At 33.6% G+C, this 18,399-nt stretch overlaps 1 protein-coding gene across 10 annotated transcripts in view; it reads left to right on the top strand.

Annotated features, from left to right (window-relative positions):
• Positions 1-18,399, top strand: part of LOC123706971 (cAMP-specific 3',5'-cyclic phosphodiesterase, isoforms N/G) — a 273,282-nt gene that overhangs the window by 212,298 nt on the left and 42,585 nt on the right. The gene's annotated exons all lie outside the window — the stretch shown is intronic.

Genomic DNA, 18,399 nt, shown 5'->3' with positions numbered 1-18,399 from the left:
ACGCCTCAGAGCGAGGTAACGCTGCATGAGTCATGTTTTTTCGAGCGTGCAGCCGGCTCAATCATACGTCAATAATCATAAAAAGTTAATTCGTCAGTTTAAAAACGAATATAGAGTAGTAATAATATATCACTATTTCACCCTATTTCACCATGTCCACGAAAAGAGTCGTAATAGTTTATTACGTTCTAAACTTTCGTCAAAATGTGGCGTCGTAATGTGCGGTTACTGTGTCCGTAATTATGTTATAACAGTGAAACAATCGTAAACGCTTTTGAATGATGAATTACTGTAATATACATTTAGTTATTTTTATCTATTTACACTAAATACATAACAACAATGTTTTAATGTAGTTGGTATCCTAGTAATAATAGCACATTACCTTTTTATTTTTCCTGAACAATATAGATTTTGACTTACGACTTTGTTCCCTGGAGCAAACGATAAATATAATGATGTTTTACTGAGGAGATTGTATCTATTACGGACTATACACGGAGTCATGTATATTTGAAAAAAAATTGCCTGTTGCCTTTTGTAATGACCATTGGGAGGGATAAAATAATTTGTTATTGTTTTAGTTATAATATTCTAATTTACTTACTTACCTACCTTACTAATTTTATAAACGTTAAAGTTTTTAAATGAATTAAGGTTTAATTTTGTTTTTGAATAAAACGATTTAACAAATGGATGTTACAATAAAACAAAAGATGGACGATGGCGTTTCGCTTCATTGTGATTGGTCAAACAGAACGACGCGTCGTGTCACATGTCTATGATATGATAGACACTGAATCACAAAGCGAAACGCGTCAACGTTTCTTTATTTCAAGTAATAACGTGTTATTATGATTACTTGTTGCTTGTTTAACAAAAAAATAAATAAAAATTAGGACGGCTTTCAGCCGATGGATAGGGATTGAAATTTCCCTTACTCAGAGGAAATAGGCTTATTATTTCCTCTAAAGCCTTCAGTTCCAAGGCTATAAATAGATGTAATTTAATTGCAATACGAAGTACTTCAATAACTTTGTTGTGTATAAAGGTGCTTAAACCTGACAGTTGAGTAAAAAAGAAAATACCACTCGGATGTCGACTTATTGGGATTTTGTTCGTCTGGCTTTTCTTCAAGTATTTTATCTTGCAAGTTTGTATGTAACAGTCTAAATTCAGTACATTATTTTTAGAAAATTATTTAATATTGCACCATTTTCATACTCAATCTATCTCTTCTCATCATAGCATAAACATAATTTGACAGAAAGAATTGTTTGTTGAATGATTACAATTAGATTTTATATGACATTTTACGCCAGTGTAAACAGAAACATCGCAGCAATTTTACTACTTAAGTAAATATCTGCTGTAACCACTGCTTATTTATGGTTCTGAAACCTAGGCCCATAGCAAGAAGAACGAGCTTGCTCTCACTATTTAGACCGGAAGATTCTTCAAAGAATTGTTGGCCCTGTTTGCGACAACGGTGCTTGGCGTATTCGCTTCAATGAAGAACTTTATAACAATTGAGTTCAATAACAGTGACAGCGGTATTATTGTGTGTGCAGTTTTGTTGAGTTACCCAGTAAACTCCGAGTGAATCCCAACAGGAAGTGTATTTAGTGCCTTATAAAGGTACTGTGAACCACATATATTGGAGATTCTTTCAACACATCCCGAATTACTTAGTAAACTAGAAAAATCTATGCGACACATTCTATGAATCATTTTTAAAATACCCTCATATTCCTTTGTCCACATAAATAGAAACATTCAAACACGACAGTCAACGTCATTGTTAAATCTGACTTTTGGCAACTGACATCTGACAGCGGCACTATTGCCATACCTAGTAGACCTATTGGCTGGATACAAGGATTTTGGACCAAATTATTATAACATAATATTTTGATTATTCCTACATTAGGATTTGAGTAGAAACCATAATAATGGATTGCCGTAGGTGTTTAAAAATTGCACCTGATACGGAAGGCATCAAATGTACCTCCTGCCTAGCATGGTTGCATTTCTATTGTGCTGAATTGACGGAATTAGACTTTAAGAAAATTTTACCTATGAACAGAATAAAATGGAAGTGCTCTGCATGTAAGACTAAAAGGAAAGCTGCGCCCTCGGCGACCACCTCACCTACATTTCCCACGGGTTCGCCCTTGAATGTGGATACGGAGGCTTTGACTAAATATATGGACTCAAAATTTGCAAACTTAAGTCAACAGTGGCGTGATGATCTTAACTCTGCTATCTTGGAGGTTTCGCGAACATTCAGGAACGATATAAGCGCCCTAGAAAATCGCATGAGCACATGGGAAGAAAGGGTAGCTCAAGTAGAATCAGCGGCTGTCATGAGCTCCTCTACCCTGCCATCCAACTACATAGAAGAAAATGCGTCACTACGTCACGAGCTTGAAACCTTGCGTAACAGGCTCGACCACTTCGATCAAGCCTCTAGAAATTGCAACATTGAGATTCAAAATGTGCCCGAAAGTAAAGGCGAAAACCTTATGCAGCTCTCTTTTACACTCAGCAACATTTTAAACGTCGAATTAAAAGACTCTGACATAAAAACTGTACACCGCGTTGCGCCTGGTGTACCTGCGGGTCGCCCAAAAAATATTATACTGCAGTTGACAACTCGCAGAAAACGTGATGATTTTATCGCGGCTGCGCGTGTGCGTGGCACTCTATCAGTTGATCAATTGCTTGGTGGATCTGCGGCAGTGTCTGGTGTTACAAACAATAATCGATTCTACGTCAATGAGCACCTTACCCTGAAAAATAAAATACTTTTCAGTAAGGTCAGGCAACTCGCTAAGGAAAAAGGGTACAAGTATGTATGGGTAAAAAACCTTTGTAAGTTTGTCAGAAAAACTGATGAAGCTAAAGCCATCCAAGTGCGATCCAATGATGATCTAGCCAAATTAGTATGACTATATTCCCGTTTGTATAGCTTACATATTTTTTATATTGTATTCAAATTTTCTATATTTTTTTGTTAGAATCTTGATCTTTAAATATTCTGTAACTGCGGTGTGGAGTGCGAAACTGGATTTTTCTATAATTTTCACCTTGTTTCCTATCTTTCATATTTTTGACTATGGATAATGGCTCAAAATACCTTATCTATTTACTATCAAAACTGTGGAGGCATCAAGAGTAAAATAGATAAACTCAAAAATAGTATTCTTCTTAGCAACTTTGATGTTATTGTTCTGGTCGAGACTTGGTTGGTGGATTCTGTCTTTGATGGAGAGTTGCATTCGGGTGGTTATGATGTATTTCGACGGGACAGAAACCTCCAATTCTCTCGTAAAAAAGGTGGCGGTGGAGTTTTAGTTATGGTGAAAAGAGGAATTAAATCTATCAGATTGACTGAGTTTGAAGCCCCGGATTTGGAGGAAATATACATTCACTTGCCATCTCATGCTGGTCTCCTCCTGACTGCTTGTTACTTTTCTCCCGTTACTCATACCTCTGCATACTTAAAATTCTTTCAAAAACTGCATGACATACACGCTAGCGCTCGATTTTCTAATTACATAATTACAGGTGACTTTAATTTACCTTATCTCATCTGGTCATCCTCTCCAGATACCCTACTACAATCTGCAAACACTGAGTCATCGAAATTGTTGTTGCATACCATGTCTTTTATGAATTTAAAACAAAATAATGTTATCCACAACAACAATGGGCGGCTCCTGGACCTAGTCCTAACAACACTTCCCGGGCGTGTTGATTTCTCTGATGATCCTTTACTTGGTCCTGTTCCTCATCACCCGCCTTTAGATATTCTTAATACTGTTAATAGGTTAACTGTCATGACATCAGCTACTTTCAATCAAAGAAATTTCTTTAATGCAGATTATGACTTAATAAATAATGCTATCGATAAGGTCGATTGGGTGACATTACTAGCCACGTCCCATTCTGAGGATGCTGTTACCGTCTTCTACTCAAAAATAAATGCAATTATTGCTGCTTGCGTGCCATTCTCTAAACCTAAATCCCGTAAGTATCCAGCTTGGTTTAGCAGAGGGCTGATTAGAGCTCTTAATCGTAAGAAGAAACTCTGGTGTCGCTGGAAGACCTACAAAGGCTTACTCGACTATCAAGAGTTTTCTTTATTAAGAGCACGTGTTAAAAATCTTATGAAACTTTGTTATAATCGCTATATAGAAAGGATTGAACAATCGCTTAAATCTAATATCAAACATTTTTGGAAATACACGTCCACTCTAAAACAAAGTAATTTAAGTTACCCTAAACTAATGAAGTATGGCAGCATTTCATCCGACGATCCCAAACAAATAGTTGAGTTATTTTCAAATTATTTTCAGTCGGTATGTGAACCTCAAACTCACTCGGATGGAGACGATGTGACAGTTGAAGAGAGCCTTTCCAGTGACTCTCAGATCCTTGTGCATAACTTGTATTTCGATGTAGACGAGATCAGCAAGGAACTATATTTGCTTGATCCGAGTAAAGGTCCTGGTCCAGATCAAATTAGACCAGTTTTTCTAAAGCATACACATCGTTCATTGTGTGTCCCTTTACAGATTATATTCAATAAATGTATGTCCAGTGGCACTTTACTTGATTGCTGGAAATTATCTTATATAACGCCTATCTTTAAGACTGGTGAAAGGAGTGATGTCGAAAATTACCGACCGATTTCAATACTTTCTGCAATCCCTAAGATCTTGGAAAGATTAGTTCACCGACGAATTTATTCCAGCCTAAGGCACGTTATTATAGACCAACAGCACGGATTCGCAGCTGGTAAATCTACTCTCTCTAACCTCCTTGTTTTTACTAATTATATTTTTAGCGGTTTAGATAATAAACATCAGATAGACACACATCTACACGGACTTTCAGAAGGCTTTTGATAAGGTTGACCATATGATGCTTTTACAAAAGCTGTCTTTTAATGGTATTAAGGGCAATATTTTAAGATGGTTTACGGCTTATCTATCTAATCGTGTTCAATCAGTGGTAATAAATGGGTTTACTTCTTCTCAAATAGTAGTGACATCCGGTGTCCCCCAAGGCTCAATCCTTGGGCCGTTGCTCTTTTCTTTATTTATCAACGACATATCTAAATGTTTTTTACACGGCAAGTACTTGTTATACGCAGACGACTTAAAGTTATATAAAACGGTAGTTGCACTTTCTGATGTGGAACTTATTCAGGAAGATCTCGATAGGCTAGATGACTACTGCAAAATAAACAAATTATTCTTAAAATACAGTAAATGTCAGCATATCGTGTTTACAAGGAAAATACATAAAACAATCACGGCCAACTTCACCCTTGGAAACCATTCCCTCGAACGTGTGGGCTCTGTAAGGGATCTTGGGGTCCTTTTTGACTCCAAATTATCCCTAGATAAACACATAGGCTTGATTATTAATAAAGCCTACCGTATGTTGGGTTTCATAACGCGTGTCACCAAACCTTTCAAAGACAAAACCACATATATTCACCTCTATAAGACGCTTGTGCAGTCTCAGTTGGGATACGCTAGTCCAATCTGGAATCCCTACTACGCTATATATGTCACACAACTGGAGGAACAAACACAACAAAAGAAATTTTTGCGAATTTTAAATTGTCGCATGAACGGTGGTAGGGCTAAATACAATGAACTTTAAAAAAAATATAATTTGCTTTCTTTGAGTACTAGGCGTAGTTTGATAGATTATGTCATTATAAGAAAAATATGCGTATATGAATTAACTTGTTCAAATCTTCTCGAACTCATAAGATTCAATATTCCTGCCAGATCTCTACGCTCGCACAGAACCTTTAACCTTCCGACTCCCAGAACCAACATTGGGTTCCGTGAGCCTCTTCACAGGATGTGTTCTACTCTTGATTCTACTACTAATATAGATCTTTTTTCGCACTCCTCTACTGCTTCATTTAAGAATAAGTTAAAACAACTATTCGAGTAGTAAACCTTGTATCTTTCTTCTTATTTTGGCTACCTGTCGTTCTACCGATCTATAAACTTTGTATTGTCTACTTAAATATTTTGTTCTCTGTCATGTCACGTTTTGTTTTGCTTTATATCCTTTTTTTTATCAGTGAAACTTTTTGTGGATATATCCAATGCTTTAATTCTTATGTTTATATTTATTTTCTGACTTCTACTTTTAGAGATGTATCTGTTTGTTTCCCAAATGAATAAATAAATAAATAAATAAACACCCTAATCCACGCCAACGTCCAACGTCCAATTCAAAAATATACATGCGGAGGCCAAGACCTACAAAGAGCAGCCGTTGACAATAATGAGAATAAAAACATACAAAGGTTTTAATGTAATAAGCACGATAAAATATAATATACATTTAAATATATCTAATATTAATATTTCAATAGAAATCTCAAATATATAGCTCGCCAAGCGTACTGCGTTAATAACGAAATTCTCATCTAATAACACCAAAGTACGAAACACAATATCATGAATATTTTATGTTAGACATTATCTACACCCGAAAGTTTCCCAAGACCCTTATTAAAATAGGTACCAAAGTTATGCTTATTTCACGACATTTTTGCATGAATAAGTATAATAATTTATGTTCTCCCTCTGGAATGGGGATGAGCACTCCATGGGCGGCGGTATCATTTAACATCAGGTGATCATGCCCTCTGTTTTATAAAAAAAAATGTTTTATGAATATGTTTAGAATCGTGAACATTAATAAACTCCCTAATTTATTATTTCTTTATTAAATTTTACCACATCATACATAGTTCATAATCTACGGTATATTTTTCAAATTTATTTTTTACTTATCAGCCTGTCTCTCGACAAAGGCCTCCTCCAAATGTCTCCATGTTCTTCGCTATTCAATACCATTCTACTCCAGCTATCTTTTTCGTGTTGCGGTTCAGCGATTTTAAAGCGATTTTGAACCTCCTGCCCGTTTGCCTTAGGAGGCAATTTAATAGGTTAAATAAAAAATAATTGTCGTCCCAACGCCTCACCATACTTTCTTTATCCATGTATTCCCTTTTCCATTTCTGTCTTTAGCATATATATTTTGCATCCTGGAATTTATTTGTGTTTAATTTTAGCTTATGAATTTTTTTACTCCTGCAATGCATTCTACATAGTTTTGTGCATACACTTAAGTATTAAGGATTTGGTTAAAAGATTATTTTCTTATCAAGATAACGTGAGAAAATGTACAGTTTTATTCGTTTATATGCAATTTTGTCATACTACATGTCGTCGTGCCTTTCGCAACGTAAGTGTTTATGGGCGGTATCACATAAAAGTAGGTAAAAAAATTAAGAAAGAGGATACTTTACTGAACTTGTTAGTGGATGTCTAGCAAAGCTATCGAAAAATACAAACAAAGACAAGCATGAGATTATAAACTTTTATTTTTCTTTCATTATTCCATTGATTGTTAAATTTCAATGTTATGTGATAATCCTATTTCTAATAGATTGATGCGGGTAGCTAATTTTGTGACGTGATTTGCATTTCAAACATTGAATTGGTTTTAATCAAAATATTAATATAGCGTCATTGTTGGACTTCATAAACAATTGATAAATCCGAACATTTCATTAGGAATAAAATAATTATGGATACCAAATACAATAATATCAAAATAAATTCAGATGATATAAAAATTGCCAATAGAACGCGTAGATAATAGACTTTAAAAAATAATAATTTGTTTTGACTAGTCTATATAATAATAGTGGGTAGGTTTTATTATTATCTCCAAGCGCGTAACTAAGAAGTGGGCTTCGACAATATCATAGATTAAAGAAACTTAGTCTTCGAATTACTTTTAGTCTGTGGAGATTCAGAATTACCTTTAATCATACAACCTCTTTACAATTAAAATAAAATATATTCAGTCATAAATTCTTTGACAAATCTACAAGTCTATCTTTAACGCAGAAATTATTACAAAAATATACACGACGAAAACCCGTAATCTGCGAACAATGAGGTACGTGGATAAAATTAATTTATAGTCAGAAAATCGCGTCGCGCTACTCATTTTGAGCTTCAATTATCGAGACCAAAGAAATAATTATATTTCTGTTATTATGTCTACAACATTGGTGAAGCTTCAAAGATTAGGATGGAAACTAGTAAAAAAAAGTATATATTGTATATAATTTAAGAGAAATTGTCTTACTGAATATCAGTCCATCTATTAAAATAATATAAGAATTGACTTTGATATGATTGATAATATTATGTGTAATTTCTATGTAAATATTCATCATATTTTTAAATTATGTAAACAATGTCTTGCGTACCAAACAAATTATTATCAATTTAAATCTCATTGCCAAAACGTCTGACAGAAATGTTTACGCGTTGATCCGTCAACTGGAATTTTGAAGGAATAAACCCAACTTAAGAAATTTAACATACATTATTGATTGGTTTTCTTTAAAATCTCTCTCTATCTTTAATCGGCAGCTCATGTCTGAGCGTCGTTGTCAGCAACGAAGCATCTAGAGCGGTTTCTGTCCAGCGCTTCTCTTATGACAGTGTACATTTTTGGGGACGATGAGTCTTTCACTATATTATTTACAACAGTTATTGAATATATGGCTACTGCTTTGTCTATTGAGTAGACAAGATTAAGTCTTGATTTATCTTAATACGATACAATTCTTTGGTAGAATCTGTAGCAATCTTTTACGTAAGAGTATTTTTATTCAATAAATAAATATTTTTATCCATCGATACAAAGCAAACTATATCAAGTACTAAAATGTAATGAAATTGCTACATTTTAACTTCAATATTACTCTGAAGTGCACTGTTTGTCCTGCTTATTGTATTTACTCTCATTAAATAAAAACATTCACACTTCGCAAAGCACGTTTCTGAACGGCTTATCTCGGTTACTATAAATAGAAGCTCACTTATTGGAGTTTTATAAAAACAATGTCATTTTATTTTGCTCTCAAACATCACAAATGTTACAAACACTACTGAAAATGTCAACGGAGTTATATTTCATCCCCTTTTTTGCAAATCAGATACAACCTGTTAACAGGACATACGACGAGAACAAACATGAGACATTTATGATATTCACGTCTATATATGTTTTTTTTATTAGAAAGTAAAAAGGCCGGCAACACACCCACACATGGGTGTCTATGGGCAACTGCCTTTTATGGCCTCTTCGTAGGCTCGTTTGACCCGGGGTTTCCCAACCTTTTTTCAGCCCCACCTTTACCTTTCTTAAATTTCTTATTCTTTTGTAATATACATAATTTTTTAATATTAAAAAATTGAATTGTTTACTTAAGAAACATAGCTTAGGTTACAATAGGATAGAAACTGACTAAAAGAGGTTCTACGGATACGATAACATTTGAAAATGTAGAGAATTTAAAGAAAACTACGATGTTACAGTGCCTTTCGTTTATTTATGATTGGTCGACAATATCCCTTGTCACGTGAGCCGTCTTGTCGTATTAATCCAATTACAAGAAAAGCTCAGTTGAACGAACCTGATATTCTAGGATGCAACTGAGCCTTGCCGAATCAGTGGCAGGGTTCGATCGAAAATCCTTTTTAATTAAATAAATGTCGGTTCCAAATGAATTCCGTGACAACTGTTTTTAATTACGCACGTACGCATGATCTGTATTTAGTTCTTGTTACGTGACGTTTATTTTTTATCCATCAAAATATTTATGGTTATCTATACATATATAGAATAATATATATTATTTTATTAGATTTTCTTTGTTATTAAGTTCACTTATAAGCTTACTGCTAACTAAGTTTGCCTATGGAAGCGAAATTAATAAATACCATTTTTTTTTCTACTTAGAGACATCACTCGCTCAACGACTATGTTAGTCCATCCAATTTCGTTACAAACGTTGAAATGTACCTATGTATATATATATGTTATATCATTTGAACTTGTTTGTTTTATAATAATTATTTAATCATGTTATCAAAAATACTGATTTAATGAAGTTATTTTATATATAAATGCCGCCGTAGACCTCATTTAGACCGTAATTTTTTTTTTGCCTACCCTTTTAGTCACTACATATAAACATTGAACGTTTTACTCTGCTTTTCCAGAATAAAAATCTAATCTATTAAATGAAACAATTTTTTCCCTACATAAACCTTCCTCAGAGATTTAAGAATATTTTTTTGAAGTTACTCCAATTATTCCAGCCGTCTTCGAGTTTTCGACTAACATATCCAGTAAAGGTTTATCCAATAAAATCATAAAAATTGGTAAAGTCGCTTCGCAGTTTAGTTAGAAACACTGTAACACTTGAACTTTATATTTATAGATTTTATACATAGTCTCGGTCAATATACTTCATAGACGTATCTGTCTGTAAACAAAATCGTTTAACATCGTCAGCCTTCAGTGCTGAGAATGGTACGTTATAAAACTGTTTACATGAATTTTGCGCAAGCAGCTCAATCGTAATGCCGGAATGAGATTTTATTCAATTTAACGCCAGTAAGTACGTGATTTGGCTCGGTCTTGGTATGTCCCTATAATTAGAAAATTGCCAACAAATCAAAGAATTTAATTCTCAAATCCATTACGACGACTGCAAATTGGACACTAGTAACCACTACTAATGTTAAGTTCTGTGTATTTTTTTTTGAAATATTTGTTTTGTACACCGGACCAGATTAGAATCAGATTAATTATCCCAACCTATATAAATATAAATTCTTGTACCTCAGGCATCCCATTTGTCTCTCCTTTCAGAAGTACGCGTTTTAGCCAAAACTCACCAATATCCAGATTGAGCATTCTGATAATCGAGCTAGTTCGGGATATCCATAGTTGCTTTCACAATATTTCTTTAGTTTTATGCTTGTCATTCAAATCTTGTACTTCATTGTCCTGTGCACAGCGTACCGAGCGTAGGTACGCTTTTTTAAAGCAATAAAGATTTAATTTAAAATGAGGAGGGGGCCGATGGCTGGCCATGCGTCATACTCGTGAACGGGTGCTACTTGGGGTGACTGGTCGGACTTGAATTCGTCAAGTAAGTCAAGGTAACTGGTAAAATGACTCTAAATTTACACTTACCAGGAAAATTAATGGCACTTAACGGTCGAGAGGACGTCGCCACTCTTTTTAATTGCCAATTTTGTAAAGTAATTCTTTTAATGGAAATAAAAGCATAGCGTTGGAAACCTTTAGGTTTTTTTTCTTTTTAGGCGAGTTTAGCTTGTATGCTTGATACTCCCGGACCTATTTTTGGGTCTTATATGTGGTCCTGACGTTTTAGGACGAGGCCTAAAAAATAAAAACATAACTGCAAGTTTACCACGTAATACTATATCTACGGTATATATTACAAATACTTTTACCTTAAATATGTGATAGTTGAGGTCCACAAATATTATAAAAAATACAATAAAAGTTTGTTCAATTAAAAAAATTACGTACGAGATAGGCACTTAACAACGCTTTCTTTAAAATTGATCAGCCCACTATCGTTATAATCGCGAAGAATTCGGAAGAGACGTGCCTGAACTCCTAGGTAGGTTTTTGTAGACGGAATTTGGTATAGTATAAATACATAGGGCCAATAGATTGCGGTCGTATGTAGATAATAAATTAATGTCAACTACCAATTGTCTTATCCATCTGGTGAACAAGTATTATTGCTCTAATGATTCGTTAAATTATAAGATTGGAGACGCAAAGCCAATTGAGTTTATTTGAATATAACTGCGTCATATTTATAAACATTTTACATATGTGTAGAGGATTTAATCTCGGTCTATGTAGGATTGACTAGTGTGATTTTCCTTTGTCAAATACGACGAATTTTTGTCTATGGGTAAGACAAAAATTCGACGACAGTGTAATACAGGCTTATATAAAAGAAAAAATAAATGTGCTAATGACATATGTGATATTTTCATCGGCCGTCGACCCTAAAAGACGCTTTTTGAGGCAATGTAGAATCAGCTGCCCACAGAAGTATTTCCGAATAATTTTGGCCTTAGAGCCTACTTAAATGGTCAGCAACGCACTTGCGAGCCTTCTGACAATATAAGATACCGTGGGCGGTAAAACTTTTCATCAGATGAGCCCCTTACAATGATTTATTCAAAATTGGTTGAATAATTTTATGAAATGAAATTCACGCTGTTCTAGACAGGACTAATTATTGTTAAATGAATTTTATGTATCATTACTATGGAAATTAATAAATTTCGTATAAAACCTGCTATTGTTGAGCCTATCAGACTCGCAAGATAATACGAAAATAATAGCACATTTCAATTGTGCTAATCCTTTTAAGTGAATATTAAACGAAGGGATTAAAATGGTAGTGGAGAGAAATCAAGTTCTGTAATAAGTAATTCCGCTTGTTTCAGACGATTTGCACAAGATTTAATAATTTTGTAATTGTGTAAACCAATTGCATTATTATGTCGGATAAAGATATTTAAGATATGAAAAACGCACAAATATATATTGGATATTTATTTGATCTCTCTCTCTCTCTGAGTTACCAACTCATATCTGAGTATCGTGGTCAGCTGTATAGATAGTATGATTTGGCGCGAATAATTTCAATCCACCAATTTCGGTATGTGCTCTTTTTATAACTGTATATCCAAAGCGAAATTAGAGAATGATCACTAAATAAATTCAAAGCCCTCGTTAAACGTAAATTAATAAATAAAGCTATTTACGTCCTTGACCTGCGAACTTGGTGTAAATGTAAAATTACAATAAGTTTTAACTTCTTTTCCGACGTTCATAAGTGGTACTTGTTTACCTATATGAATAAACTTATTTTAAGTTTGAGCTTGAACGTTCACGCGATCTTTGGTGCTGCCAAGCACTATGAACTCCTCTAGGTTGTCGTCGCCCCTACATTGTGTGACTAAAGTACGAAATTATGTCCTTTCGGCATATTGTTGTTAAACGGTTTTTAAAATGGAGCTGGGTATGGATCGATGCATAGGTCCGTTTAGCGGTCCACGGTATTCTTAAAATCCACCCACCTTCAGCATCACATTTCAATAGCAATAATCCTTTGCCATTTTCGTGCTAAGATTGCTCACGTTTCTGATCCATATCCTATATAGAGATAGAAAATACATGAGCACTGATCAGTCCCATTTTATTTTATATTGCACTGGTAAAAGAATCATCATTGGACGTCCAGGCAGAATACGAAATTCCGTATCACCTCGACGTCCGTCGTTCCACAACTGGGCGTTTTTAAAGAAGGCTATTGCCGGTGCACATTTATTTGAAACCAGCTCTCCCTGAACTATTTCAGGTGAGCCGCCTTACCGTTTCAAAAGCTGTTTTGCAGTTTATCTTTGGGTAGCTTCTGTTTATATTATTAAAAAAATGTGTCATGAGTGACAGTGATCGGTAATAACTTTACGGCGAGTGACATTTATTTTTACAAAGGGATTCATCTGTTAGTCATACGTGAATTCTAAAAATTTGTGAGCTCACTATTGTTTTTGAGTTTTTCCTGACGTCTGGGCGTCATTAATCGTACTTTGGGCACGACTCCAGTAGCTAACGCCAAATGAACTGCACGTGATTATCGTGAAATTCTTACATAACCCACCAACACTGAATTTCAATAGCTAAAAACAATGTAGCTGTACCTGTAAAATCAAAATTTATTTAAACATATTGCTGTCCATCTAAACTAACTTTCCAAATTTAGAGCGTAAGTGTGAGCGAGAAGAACTGGCAAGCAAGTATCCGTTCTGTTTTTAATAACCAACTTTTATTGAAGGAAATTGTAACGAACTGCAACCATTGTGTCAGGGTTCACTTGACATATGGAAACAAAATTTCGTAATATTGAAGTAATAAAAGATTTGTTCCACCCTCCATTTGATATGAAAAACGAAGGACTATAAAAAATTAAAAAGGCTCCACGTCACTACAATTAAAATTATGCACTTTCAACGTAAGATCCCTTTCATCCAATATAAGAATTGGATCTGAACAATGCATTGAGAAAAAAAGATATGGAAAAATATGGAGGAGGCTTTTGGGAGAGACCCTCAAATGGGCCACACAATACACAAAAAACTTAAATTAATACTTAAACTCATGGTAAGAAATGTTAACAAACTTTTTGTATGAATTCATTAATAAAGCTCTAGTAATCATAAACCAGCGGGTAAAATAGAAGCACGCACTTAGATAATTATAGTGAGAACAAAACAAACACAAACAAACAAAAGAGAACCTTAGTAATCTAACAAGAAGAACGAATGCTCTGTAAAACCTGTTCCATTTTGACAGAAATATATCTAAATATATAATTTCGGAATTTCGTGATACAAAAACTTTAAATACCTACTAATATATAGTTTTTATACTTTGTTATACTTTATTATATATGTATGTGATAAATGAAATGGTGTAGCTAAGGTATTTATAAATTTATACCAACCTTAGTCTTTAAGCAAATCCAAAAATTAACCACAAACTAAATATACGTAAAGTAATAAATTACCTACAAACATTTCGCGTTTGGTATTTCATAAAAGTTGTTCTAAACAATTATTTTAATCTGACTCCTAATTAAAATCCGAATATATTCTAACAAACAAAACTCGCGTCTTTTTCCACACAGTAACATAATAACTCGTAACGTACGTACGTAACTCAATATTACAATTAACTTAGATAACTCTTTTACTATAATCATTTCTTTACAAATATATGTATTTATTTTTCCTTCATCACCTGTATTCATACACATATTCCAAACACTTTAAAAGCTTGGTGTCAGCCATATGTTCGTATCGTCAACTCTTACAACAACACTTCGTCCAGAAATAATCCTGGCCTGTATAAAAGCCAAAGATGGCCATTTCGCTGAGTCTTTAATAAATATGTCGCTAAACATTTTAATAATATAACATTACTCCATTTAAGAAAATGTATTTTCATTTGTATCAAAACTTATAGCTGGACTAGGTATATCGTAATAGTCCGGCTTACATAAATTATATAAAACAAATAAATAATTATACTGAAGACATACCTCAAGATAGAATACATTATATATACAGAGGTTCAAATATTTAATCAAATAAAAAATCAATAAAAAATATTAATACATATAACTAAGTAATATTCGGCTGTATTGTGTGAGGGGGTGTGCTCATGATGCAGGTGAGTTACATCTTTGCATATTCCTAATAATCATTTAAGGATCCGTGATAGCTTAAATAAGTCAAGGCTTAAATAGTCGTTGTGTCCCGGGCTGCGCGATACAAAACTGAAAACGCTTATGCGGTATATAAAATGATTAAGGATTATAAAAGCAGTTTTAAAAAACATACGGCGGCTTATCTACTTCAAACCCACTCCTTTAAGCCAATTTGCTTTTCTAGTTTTATCGGCAGTAAAACTGTCTCATAAAACATTATTAGATTTGCGTCTTCATTTTAAGATCTATGCGGAACGAACGCCCAACCGAGTTTAACACTACTGTTAATCTGCGTTGGTAGGTATTTACCGGCTTTAAACATTTATGAAAATAAATACGGACTTTTAAAACTTTATTTATACGTGGATTTTACTGGGTATAAATGCGTTACACGTTGTATGATTTAAAATTTTAAACAATTCAAATATACGCTTAAACCAGCACTGATTTTCAGTATGCCTGTACTGTCTTGGACAACAAAACTCCTCCTAATTTTTTTTTATAGAATAGGATGCAAAACCTGCAGGAGGCTGATGTTAAGTGTAAGTGCCCATAGACACTCGAAATGCCAGAGGCCTCGCAAGTGCGTTGCCGGCCTTTTATAATATATATATTAACAATATAGAATTTATTTTACAAAACAATCAAATTACAAAACAGTAATTTTTCAGACACTAATATTTTAAATTGAATATTCCATCTTTTACGAAGCATTCTGAAATGACTATACATAACAAAACATTTGTCATAAGAATTTATCCAAACAAAAGACCCATAGAAAGCTTATTAGCAAAAGTATAGTATATTTAGGCTTATTGCTCTCGATATCCTTCATAAATAATTATTACAGTACATGAAAATGTTATTGCTTCTTATTGTATTAGCTTGGGAAACAAAATTTAGGTCCTCAGATGTAATCTACATAATACTCTGGACAAGCTCTTTCGTTCTTTATATTCATGAATAAATATTGTATATTTTGCCCATTACTTAAAGACAACTTAGCGGATATTTTATGTTCGCTTAGGGTTTTCCTGCTTTTAAACCTATTGAACTGGTCATAATGGAACGAGTTTGATGATTTTTGGTATTGTTGAGCTTTTAAGTAAATCCTTACATGCTACGCTACAACCCCTTTTGGTCTAATCCTCAGATTTCTCGTCAAATTTTCAATGTCAAAGGCAAGTAGGTGATCAACTCTGTGCTTGCCTTGAAGTCATGCCGGTTTACTTACGAATGATTGGTGCACAGCCGGGGATCGAACCTACGACTTTAGGATGAGAGTCGCTTGCTAAACCACAGGGCCAACACTCCTCAAAGATTAACAACAATAGTTAATAATTTATTTTATTTTGTTTTTTAATCTGTTTCTTTTGTTTTAATTGTATATATGCTTTGTATTTATGACAGATAAATTATCAGTGTTTGACATTTCTTCAGTCGACCACATTTAATTGCTCTGATGGCGTGAAATTTGAAATATATATGTATTTTAAATGTCACGCAGGAACGTCAGGTATCAACTGTTTAACTTATAAATACATATCGTACTTGAAGACTTGATCTTACAATAATATATATAAATTCATTAATACATAGGTTTTATTAGGACTGACTATTATTATTTTATTGCATATTAGAAAACTGTTTCACATACCCGTAATTTAATTAAATTTAAATAGTCCCAATAAATCGAATTGTGTATTTTTATTTTCACATGGTCACACAAACAACAGGATGCCCTTATCGAACGGGAAACACAGCAACAGATAAACTTAAAACAACGCAACATTAATTATGCATTAATTCATCTTTATTAATACTAAAAAAAGGGAAATTAATATGAAAGTCTCATTGTTCTTTACGAGCTATTACCTATTACCATGGCTCGTGGATAGTAAAAAGTCTAATTAAGATACCCCTATTAATGTCTTTACTCTTTCATTAGCAAGAGGCCTTACGAGATCAGAGGGTGACAATGTTAAATTAAGGACGAAGTGATGGTTAGTTTCGTTTGGTTGTGATTGGTTAAAATGTTTTACTCCAATCGCAATACCCGACACGATCCATCTTTCCGTTGGCCAATCACCCTCCGGATATTTCTCCGATTATTAGAGCTGCCGCCGGTGAAATCTATTATTATATTTATTCAATTATTATTTTGTGCAGCAATATTCAGTGACTCAATTGATTTGCAGATAGCTAACAAGCGATTCTGCGACCTTTACGCTTCGAACGAAAATAATTTACGTCGTTGTTTATAGGTTTAAGTCAGACGTGAAATCATAGGGTTCGTAATATCATTGATTACTAAGTAACCGTCGTATTTAAAGTTAATATGTGATGCAAACAGTGTAATTGAGCTTTCACTTTAAAAAATAATACAACTTTTCAATTGCCTCCTTATTTTACGTACTGTCCTTAATTGAGATACTGCGGTGTATGTATCTGTATGTATAAAGACAAGTGAAATGCCACCTCGAATGCCGCTACATTTCAAGATTGTAGCATTCGTAACCCGAGCTACGATAAATTCTACGTATGATTTAAAGAAATGTAAAACTTCGCTTGGTAACGTTTTTATCGTCGAAATAATAATTATCAGTGCCGCTAATAAGGAAGCAATCGTTTGATTTTATATTTATTTATTATAAATATTTTATAGATAAATTAGGCCTAAGTAAATATCGTGTTTAATCCCTAGTTATGATATTTTTTTTACTGATTACAACGTGTAAACAAATTGTTGCTTCATATTCAAATTAAAATGTTTTTACAAAATTTTTGCTTGGTAACATAGTGTTTTCTTGTTTATTTAAACTAATCTCCTGCCCTCTTAAGCATGTCTTATGTAAGCCTTAATTGATTTATGAATGTGTTGTCACGATTAGATTTAGTACAATTTATTAACATATAACACTCAAAAGCGTTAGAATATACTACTTTATCATTATGCACGCGGAAGCAGAGAATTACGTAAAAATTGGTATCCTGGTATGATACCCTGGAAAATTTGCGTCTAAATCAGAGCGTCTCCATATTATGTGAATAATATGAAACTTGGTACAAATTACGCTGGTACGAAAAAATACTATTAAATGAAATTGAACGTTCATTAAGAACGAATATATAAGAAACATATATATTCATAA

Source organism: Pieris brassicae, chromosome 3 (assembly GCF_905147105.1).
Source record: "Pieris brassicae chromosome 3, ilPieBrab1.1, whole genome shotgun sequence".
In the NCBI taxonomy this organism is placed as follows: Eukaryota; Metazoa; Arthropoda; class Insecta; order Lepidoptera; family Pieridae; genus Pieris; species Pieris brassicae.
The sequence above is the reverse complement of the archived record's forward strand: the minus strand, read 5'-3'. Positions and strand labels throughout refer to the sequence as shown.